Raw genomic sequence first — 7,290 nt, 5'->3', positions numbered from 1 at the left:
ATAATATATAATTTATAATTCTTTTTCCCCAAAAATTGTAATTAAAAATTTTATATAATATATAATATAAAATTTCTTTGACATTATTATAATTAAAATAGCCATGGATGGCTCATTTTAAATTTTAATTATAAATTAATAATAGTTGTAATCATGGATTCCAACCTAGTTCATGAAAATATATAATTTAGAGTATTTTTGAGATTAAGTTTGAAAACATCTTATTGTCTAATTGACTTTTTTAAAAAGTCAATAAGTTATATATATAGTGTTTAATAATCACAAAAATTCCTTTTATTTTAGTTTTTTTAAAAGGGTTAAAAAATAGTTTTAAAAAAAATTCAAATCCTGAAATGACATAATGAAAAAGCCAGTAAGGCAATAAACAGTTTTTAAACTCAATCCCAAACATGCTTAGTATCCTAACCTATACCTCAAACCTTTTGATAGGCGACGAAATAATAACAGTATAGAAAAGGTACTTTTGATGGCTAGTTGGCAAAGAAGTTCCAGCAAGATCAGTAGCAGAAGAAGTACAACGACTGAGAATGTGAACGTTGTTTGATATGGTTATATTTGGATTACGGTGAAGGGTGGGTAAATTAGTAATTTTCCAATCAAAAAGCCGAAAGTATTTCTAAAAATATAGGATTTGAGGCTTTTGAAAAATAGCGTTTTTAAGCCAATCAAAAGCAATTGGCAAACACTTTTTTAGCTTATTGGCTTCTTCAAAAAACCAATAAGAAATTTTTAAACCCAATCCCAAACACCCTCTAAATCTACATCATGTCTACAATGAGATTCGAATCGTCAACTCATGAGAATGAACATCACTGTATGCATACTTTGATTGCACTAAGCTACAAGCCGGCCTTTTGAATGGTTTTATGTTCTGATTATAAATTTGGAAATAACTTATACGAAAAAATTACAAATTTTGTCCTTTTGAATTACATAGATTATGGAATGAGTCCTTTATTAAAAATAGTTTCAATCTTTGCCCTTTATTTGGACGTTTGTCATAGTTTTTGTCCTTTACACTAAGAGCAATGGAAATGGGTGGGGTGAAACAAGCTAGTGAAACCTTCTCTCTCTGCCACGTCTGCGCCACATCAGCTTTCACATACACATTTCACATCCACATATTTCACTGGAAATACCCTGTGTGAAATAGGGTATGTGAAACCTCAATTATTTTATTATTATTTTTTTAATCTTTTGTTTTTTATATTAACTAATAAAAATTTAATTAATTAATAAAAATGACAATACATTCAAAGACTAATAAACATAAATAAAACATTACAATAAAAGTTACATAAATAAACTACCGATTGCTTGAACGAACGTGAATATATTCGATCAAGTCCGTTGTTAAAATAGTCGTTTCGTAGTGCTTCGTGCACAGCCGCTCGGTCACGGTTTAAACGTTCACGTCGGGTTTCATGTCGTATTGACGAACCCGCCTCTTCTTCTTGTTGTTGCCACCACTCATAACACCCCGTTGCGAAAGCACGAAACATAAAAGCGTTTTTTTCTTCGCTCGAAGACGAAGAGGAAGAATAAGGTGTTGACATTTTTAAAAAAATAATAGGGAATTTTTATAGATTATAGAGAGAAAAAGAGTAGTTTTGTGTGTTTGTTTTTATAAAATGAGAATGTATTTATAGATAAAAAAGGAAATGGAAAAAGTTTTTTTTTTATTTAATAGCCAACGGCAATTTTTTTTAAAATATTAATTGCAAATGGGGCCCACATCCTTCTCTTCACCAACGTTATAATTCTGGCGGTGGGTGGATCGCGCCCCCTTCACGGAGGAAGGGGGTGGTGTTTCACGGGTTCACGGCGCCAAATGGAGTCTCACGGTGCACCCGTGAGACCCATTTCCATTGCTCTAACAAATGTTAAGTTTCTCAGTTAAGTCATCTCCTGAGCCTTGCACATGAGGGCATTTTAGTCTTTTAAGAATTTAAAAGACTATTTTTGTAATATGTAAAAATATTTATCTAACTCAAACACCTCACTTCTTATTTCATCTCCTTTCACTAATAAACCCTAAAATCCACCCACCTCATCTAACAATAATAACCTCTTTCTCTATGAGCTTAGTGAAGAATCGTTCAGTCTGAACAGCAGAAACATCGCCACGGTAATCACGCCAGTCGAGAACACGGCCTTTGAAGAGGTAGGTCCCAGCAGAGCCCAGTTGGACCCGCAAGACTCACCTTGAACAGGGACGTCTGCGTAGAAACCAACTGGATCCGCAGGACCAACCATGCTCAGAGACGTGACGTCCTTACGCGCAGTACGCAAGCTGTTCCCGCAGGAAATGCCTCCCAATGGTGAAGGACTCCGCCTGTCCCCGCAGCCTCGGATACAAGCCATTAAGGACGGCCACCCGCGCAGCAAGGCTACACGCACAAGGCACTTAGCTCTCATCATTCAGTGTCACCTGAAGGAATGAGCAAAGCCGGGAACAATCCCGCACAGGAGCGGGAGGGGGAATACTCCCGCCCAGATAAGCCAGTCCGTACGATACAGGAAGATCTTCTGTACTGTACCTGACGAGGTATGGGCAAAAGATCTGACTAAAGATACGACAGCTTATTGACAACAGTATGGCGAGCAGCATGCTCCTGCACTGTATGTCACTATTAGCCGCTGCCTACTCACCAACTCTTGTCATACCACGTGCGTAGCCGGCAGTTGGTGGAAAAGGAATAGTATACAGCAGGCCTGGTCTCTATCAGCCGCTGCCTACCCACCAACTACCAGCAGGGCACGTGCGTAGGCTACTGTTGGTGGAACAGGAATACTGTTGCAGCCGGCCACACCTTCTTGGAAACCTACCTTCGGCTATAAATACCCCAAATGGTATGATCATCTAATCTCATCATATATCATCATAATATACCTGATATCTGCTCTAGCAATCTCTTAATATACATTTATATTTAAAGAGCAATCTAGTCTGATTCTCACGCCGGAGGGTGGTCACAAGGAGGAACCCCCCCTTCTCAGTGACAAGCTCACGGTGTCTGTTTTGCAGGTTATCAGAAGAACCGTCTTCTCTGGGTCTAACCCCTCGTGGGAAACATCTAACCCCCAGGTTACTCGTAATCTGCTCGGGGTCTGGTTAGTGTTTCTTCATTGGCGCCATCCGTGCATAAAGCTAGAACATTTTTCTCCAGTTTTTTCAAACTTCTACAAAGATGGTTAGAGAAATTCCGGTAACCACAACCCCAGCTACTGGGGGGAATACCGGCAACACAGTTTTTACAAACACTACCCCGGCTACCCAAGCCGGGGCAAGTGAAGTAAATTTTACGAACACTACCCCAGTTACTCAAGCTGGGGCAAGTGCAGTAAATGATCGCCTACTGGGATCCACCGATACCCAGTTTGAGAAACGAAGACTCACCCGCCAAACTCTCGATGAAGTTAAGGCATGGGCGGAGGCACGACAAAGGGAATTCCAGGCTGAGTTGGACGAACGCTTGCGTTCCGTACAACAGGCCGACGAAGTCGAATACTTGGATGACTCGGAGGAATCCGACTCCGACGCGAACCCTCGCCACAGGGCAAAAGGGAAGCGTAAGGAAACGGACTCCCAACCGAGAAGGCATTTTGGACAAGCCTTCAAACCAAAAAGCACAGGTGGAAGTCCACGAGACTTCTCCAAAACATTCAGACCGAACGTTGCAAATGCGGGAACGTCCAAATTTGCAAGGGACATTGCAGAAGCAATCGCCCCAAAAAGTGCCAAACAAATGTCAAGCATAGGCACATATGATGGTATATCTGACCCAGATGATCATTTGAACAGATTCATAGCGGGGGCAACCGTCAGTAGTTGGACGGAACCTACATGGTGTTACATGTTCCAAATGACACTGGTCGGGGCTGCTAGAGCGTGGTTCGATCGTCTACCGGACAACCACATCTATGACTGGGCAGACTTCCAACAGAAGTTTAGCCAACACTTTAGCCAGCAAAGAAAGTATACCGAGGAGCAATGGACAATCCTCAAATGCATTCGAGAAACAGATGAATCTTTGCTAGACTTCATCACTCGCTTCAACTCGAAGAAACTTAGTCTGGGTAACATTAGCGAAGATCTTGTTCGCGCTGCTTTCATCCAGGGCGCGAACGACCCAGAGCTCATCCGCAACTTAACGGGTAAAGATGGCATGCCATCCACATGGGATGCCATCATGACAGCAGCAAAACGCTTCGCGGAAACTGAGAAGCAACTGGGTAGAGATCTCCCACAGAGCACAAACCTCTACACCCAGAAAACAAGGGAAGACAACGTCCTCACCGCCCGATTAAACAAAAAGCGAAAGCTAGGCATTTGGCAGTCAAGGGTAAACTTTGACACATCCGGCTTGCAACATAGGTTAGGCGGACGGGATAATGTACGATCGACCAAGAACCCCAGATGGACGCCGCTCACCAAAAGCGTCACCGAGATATTCGCCACCGAGGAACTCCCATGGCCAAAGCCTCAAATAATCCGACATCGTCAGAATGCTGATCGGAGTAAATATTGTGACTTTCACAAGACAAAAGGCCACAACACCGAAGAATGCATAGACGTGAAAGACATGGTCGAAGCATTTGTCAGAGATGGGACGCTCGCGCACCTCGTGGCGCAATGAACGCTGAGCAGGCTGGTGCGTGTAGAACCCCAGCTGGGGAAAACACGAATAAAATTCCAGCTTCGATATGGAGACTACATGCTGCGTAAAGAACGAGATCCCGAACCAGGTGCGTATCGGCTCGATGGCACTCCCATCCCAACAACATGGAAGGGAGCTCATTTACACAGTGCATGTAAATCAATTCCAAATTTGTAAAGAAAAGGCCAAGAGCCACTTCTAATGGAAATGATTCTCCTTAAAACGTCGATGCTGATGATTTTACATTTATACTGTATGAACTATCAACACGAATATGCCGGTTTTCACCGCATAATTACGTGAAAAGTCGTTGCATGGGGAAGGCGGCAAAACCCGCATAAACCCAAAAAACGACAAACCTTCACGCAGGTCAGTTGAAGGGGAAAAGTTCAGTTATCCCATTTAATGAAAGTGCCGGTCTATCCGCATGAATCATGAAAGGAAACTGAACACTAACCTATCAACCAAGCGTCGAACGGTTAACTTATTCAACACCAATATGCCGGTTTTCACCGCATAATTATGTGGAAAGACGTTGGCTGGGGAAGGCGGCAAAACCCGCATAAACCCAAAAAACGACAAACCTTCACGCAGGTCAGTTGAAGGGGAAAAGTTCAGTTATCCCATTTAATGAAAGTGCCGGTCTATCCGCATGAATCATGAAAGGAAACTGAACACTAACCTATCAACCAAGCGTCGAACGGTTAACTTATTCAACACCAATATGCCGGTTTTCACCGCATAATTACGTGGAAAGACGTTGGCTGGGGAAGGCGGCAAAACCCGCATAAACCCAGAAAACGACAAACCTTCACGCAGGTCAGTTGAAGGGGAAAAGTTCAGTTATCTCATTAAATGAAAGTGTCGGTCTATCCGCATGAATCATGAAAGGAAACTGAACACTAACCTATTGACAACCGCGCGTCAAACGGTTCAAAACAAAATTCCTAAAAAAGGATGAGGAAAACCTACACGCAGGTCAGATATGGGTAAAGTTTAGCCATCCTACTAAGTGCAAGTGACGGGTCCTACCCGCACAATCACGAAAGAGGAAGCAAAACTTCACACCTATTATCTACCACGTTCAAAGGTTAACTTATCCTCAGAAAAAGATGAGGAAAACCTACACGCAGGTTAGACGCAGGTAAAGTTTAGCCATCCTACTAAGTGCAAGTGACAGTCCTACCCGCACAATCACGAAAGAGGAAGCAAAACTTCACACCTATTATCTACCACGTTCAAAGGTTAACTTATTCTAAACACTTGGAAAATTGCTAATTTAAACTAAAGTATGCAAGTCATATAACGTTTATAAAGCAAGGAATCCAATAAAAGAAACGGTCTTACCCGCACAAAGATTTATATTTCATAAATATTCGTTACAAGAATGGCCGGGTAACTACCCGCCTACAAGAAAATAAATCTATACAAGCTAAATCTATCCTAGCAATGGGAAGGGATCTTCAGGATCAGGCTTCAGGGCCACTTCCACTTGGACCAGCCCCATCAGTAGAGCGTGGCAGTTCAAGGAAAGCTTTGAGGATAGCTAGCCCATCATCAGCAGCAGCAACTTCATTCACCTTCTCCACCACCGGATGCGGGAAGGCGGCGTATTGATTTACTGCTTGGTCGTATACAGCTTCGGTATCTACATCGAATAAAGGGAAGTTGGAAGGCGGGATGCCTTTCTCAACGAACCCTAGACCAAGCAGGAAGCTAGCCTTTTCCCCATCCTCGTGAGAAGCGTTGAGGGCTGCGCTCATAGCATCGTCGTAAGATGTCTCTGAGAAGACCCGATGCACAACCTACAAAAGAAAATATACAAGTGTCAAACCTTTTCTATTTACAAAGAAAAGCGTGAAGACATGAAAACATACCTGAGACAACGCTTCTCGAAAAAGCCATTCCTTGGCAACCAGAGCTTCTTGGAGGGCGGCTTGAGCTTCGTCACGGGCGCGTTCGGCTTCACTCTTGTTGAGGTTGGCAAGCAACACCTCTTTAGCCGCAGCCTCTTCGACGCCCTTTAGCTTACGCTCGGTATGGTTAAGCACCCCCCTCTGGTCCAGGATTTCTTGAAGCTTCTTAGCGTCCTCCATCGCCAAGGCATCATGAGCCTGCTGGAGAGCCTCTAATTTGGCTTTAAGTTCTTCATTCTCCACGCGTAGAGGCTCAGCAACAGCTTCAGCCTTGGTGGCCCTCTCGGTTGCGTTCCTCGCAGTTTCCTTAGCCAGCCGAAGCTGTTCATTAACAGCTTGGGCAGCCTTGGAACGTGCCTCGAGTCGAGCCTGAACTTCAACCTCGAGGGCCTTGAAGGCCTTCTCCTTCTCCGCAGCCGCTGCGGAAAGTTTTTGGTTCTCCTCCCGGATAGCCCGCACCTGAGCTACTTCTTGGATACGAGCTGCTTTTAGCTTGTCGTTTTCACGACAAAGCAGCTCGACGCGCGGCTGCATCCGGGCCAGGAGAACCCGAAGCTCATTGCTTAGCCTACCCTCCTGGTAGCTAGCCATGGCTTCCTCCAACGCACCACTGGGAGCAGCGTGACGAGCCCATTCCACGCACTCCACAGGGGTGCGAAGGGTTGTTCCTCGGCGTATGTTCCATCGTGGAA

This window comes from Bidens hawaiensis, unplaced genomic scaffold, assembly GCF_021521415.1.
Source record: "Bidens hawaiensis isolate Kalapana, Puna unplaced genomic scaffold, B.hawaiensis_p1.1 tig00001087_1, whole genome shotgun sequence".
Taxonomy (NCBI): Eukaryota; Viridiplantae; Streptophyta; class Magnoliopsida; order Asterales; family Asteraceae; genus Bidens; species Bidens hawaiensis.
Note: the sequence above shows the minus strand (reverse complement) of the source record.